This window comes from Micropterus dolomieu, linkage group LG20 (genome assembly GCF_021292245.1).
Source record: "Micropterus dolomieu isolate WLL.071019.BEF.003 ecotype Adirondacks linkage group LG20, ASM2129224v1, whole genome shotgun sequence".
Classification (NCBI taxonomy): domain Eukaryota; kingdom Metazoa; phylum Chordata; class Actinopteri; order Centrarchiformes; family Centrarchidae; genus Micropterus; species Micropterus dolomieu.
Window position 1 is genome coordinate 17,736,675 of NC_060169.1, and position 3,713 is coordinate 17,740,387.

Here is a 3,713-nt window from a genome sequence, read left to right on the forward strand (position 1 = left end):
TAAGTGGTGAGAATTTTTTTTTTTTTGCACTGGCTGTACCAGTATTGATGGTCTGGGTTAATTGCTTTTTACTCTATCTTGATACAGTCAACAACATGAATACAATTAAAGGTTTCACTCACCGATATCTGTACATAACAGTGCAGAAGGACCTCTCTTCCAGTCCCCGTCATCCATGCCTGAACACAGCCAAATGACAAATGAGCCACCCTGTGTGAAAGATGAATTTCAATCCACTACACCTGTGCCACCCCACCAAATGAAAGGACTGATTGCCTCCAATTGCATATTTAAAATGCTTAATTCCTCCATTAAGAAACCTATTTACATGAATTAGGGACAATTAGCATTTTCAGACCCACTTCAACTTTGTTCACCCCCATCCATTAACATTTGAAAGTGTCGGCTGCCAGACACAAGAAAGCCCTTCCATCTGATTTGTGCTGACCCCCCTATGACGGCTGCCTGGATGGACTTTTTTATCTGTGCCACCTCACTAAAGGAGGGGGTTAGCCTGGGGTCTATAGTAAGTCAGCTCATTATAGTTTATCAACAAAAGCCAGCAAATGAAAGACAACAGAGTGAAGGGCAAAGGGATGTCTAATTCAGAAAAGCTAAGGTGCAGGTCTTCAACCTTACACACCTTTTATCTGAGGGAAATTACATTAATTTCATGCAGCAGAGCTTATGCGTTGGCCCTCTAACAGTGTGTTGCACGCTGAACAGTGGAGGCAGAAGGAAAAATCAGGAGCCTCTAAACTGTCAGTAGTTAAGTGGAATAATTGATAAACTAAAAGAGAGGATGAGTATCAGGGTATGCACATGTTAGGTTTCTGAAGTTATTACACCTTGTAGCTCAATCCAATCCACACAAGGGTAAATTAGGCCTCGGTTGAAGCATGCTTGTGCACAGCCTTGAGTATTTTTATTGGTCAGCAATTACAGCGTCTGATTCAAAGTGCTTACACGTCCTTTATATGAGCTTTTTTGATGGAGAAAAAGCTGTCATCTCCTAATGAAGATGACAGAGGCTGTCTCACTCTCTGGGGTATTTATTAGAGAAAGGAGCCTCACATCATGCGAGTCATATGTAATGCTTTTTATTGCTGTAGTCACTGGCGAGCAAGGGAGAGAGAGAGAGCTTGTTTTGATGATTATGTTCACTCTTGAAAATATATTAATATCTCTTTGAGTTGCATAAATCCTCATGTGTTTTTGTGTGTGTGTGTGTGTGTGTGTGTGTGTGTGTGTGTGAGTGTGAGAGAGAGAGAGAGAGAGAGAGATAGTCGCAGCCTGAATCTGTGTGTGCCCATCTATAATTGTGCACATTTCCATGTCTACATGTACATACGATGTTTTTTTGTGCATCTCAAACATAATGAAATTGAAAATTTAAATTAAACGAAATGTTTGACTTGAATGATGAAATAGATCATATGTCCCTTACAAGTTATTAAATATACACACAAAAAAATGAAGACGCAAACCTGGCTAATACCTGCATCTTTAAGACCCAAACTTTACTGGTACTGCCGAATTTGAGACCTGAAACCAACCTAAGATCTGAAGCTCTACAGTAGTTTTGCTTTATTTCATCCATTCCTGACTATTCACTCGCCAGGCTAATGCATCACATTGGCTACACTTGTTCCCTCTTCCCACTGAGCATTTGCATATTGAATTGCATCACATGGCACAGATGTATGCAGACGGTTGGCACAGTCAGAGGCAATAAGAGAGAAGTTTCTTAATAAATAAATTACATTTGAAAAATAACCGAACCCGTCCTAAGCCTGGAGCTTTGTCAGGCCTTGTTGAGTTTGGGTCGGGCAGCAGAGCTCTGTGTGCTATATACAGAAAGCTTCTATTACCCGACACACAGTTTTGGACATGAAAGGGTTAGCTGACAGGGAACAATGTGATGTAAAAGGGTCACCCATATAAGAGAAAAAAAACATTTTCCCACATACACCAAATGGTATGAAGGCCGTGATTCTTTAATTTTCAATATCATGTGGTAAATTACTTTTTATTACTTTTCAGTTTGGCTTTGGCTTTACTTACCTACTACATATCTTACTTTTATTGTTATTCTATTAGCCACTGGTGTTACCATTTACACACTTATATACACATTTTATTTTATTAATCTATTGTTTTTATTCTAATGTTAAAATAATTTTTAGCAATCTCTGGCATAAGAATTTCCTTAAGGATAAAGTTCTGTCTTATCTCATCTGATCTACTAACAACATCTTAAATTCAGACAGACTTTACATTACAAGTGAATATAAAGAGATAATCTGGAACTGAGGTAGGCTGAAAATGCCAACCATTAACCTCATACTACAGTATATGTTACAACAGTAGTAACACGTGTTGGAAAAGATTATAGAATAAATTATAGCTGGCAGCCCAGAGCCAGCGGCTAATGGTTGTTGCTTTTTGTCTTGACATTAGCCATAACCATCCCCTATTCCTTTATATTGATGGAGGTTGAAGGTAGCAACTAGCCAACCCTTTGGATTTCCACTGACTGTCCAGCCTTGCCACAACTATGTCAGTGAATGAATTCTGTCTTCTACCGCGTCCTGCAAGCAACATGTCTTCCCAAGACAGAGTGAGCTACCCACAGAAAACCTGAATGATGGACTTCTACATCAGGTCTGGTCACAGATCAGATTACATTACTTTTATGTTATGTTATGTATTACGTTATGTTATGTTGTTATATTATGTTGTTATTTTGTATTGTTATGTTAAACTGCATTGGGGCACTGCAACACTAAGTAGGAATGCAATTCTCCAGAGGTATCCTGTAGAGTTTTCATTGAAACCATATACTGTTTAGTCTTCATTCAATGTAACATACAAGATCACATTTTATGTGTGTCTGACCTTGGTTTTTCAACATGCTAAATTAATTTCCTATCACATTTGCAAAGGCCTTTGTTTTGAATGTTGTTGTTTTATACATTGTTATTCAGCCATATTTTTAGAGCACTTTGCTAGCTGTATGGTGTCAATATGAATTTCCACCCTTTTTGGTCAGCGGAAATGTGCATCACATCACCTTGTTCATGTCGTGTATGTGGGGCACAAGACGCAGTTAATACAGTGCAACAACAGTACCTACAGTGGGGGAAATAAGTATTTGAGCCCTTGCTGATTTTGCAGGTTTGCCCACTTACAAAGAATGCAACGATCTATAATTTTAATCATATGTACATTCTATCAGTGAAAGACAGAATCCCAAAGAAAATTCCAGAAAATCACATCATATGAATTTATAAAAATTGATGACCATCTGATGAGGAAAAACAAGTATTTGACCCCCTGGACAAACAGCATGTTAATATTTTGTAGAAAAGCCATTATTGGCCAGTACAGATGTCAAACGGTTTTTATAGTTGGTGACAAGGTTTGTGCACATTTCGGCAGGGATGTTGGCCCACTCCTCCCTGCAGACAGCCTCCAAATCATTCAGGTTCCGAGGTTGTCGCCTGGCAACTCGAATTTTAAGCTCCCTCCAAAGATTTTCAATTGGATTCAGGTCTGGAGACTGGCTAGGCCACTCCAGAACCTGGATGTGCTTCTTCTTCAGCCACTCTTTTTTTTCTTTGGCGGTGTGCTTAGGGTCGTTGTCGTGCTGAAACACCCATCCTCGACCCATCTTCAGCTCTCTCACTGAGGGAAGGAGATGTTGGTCCAGA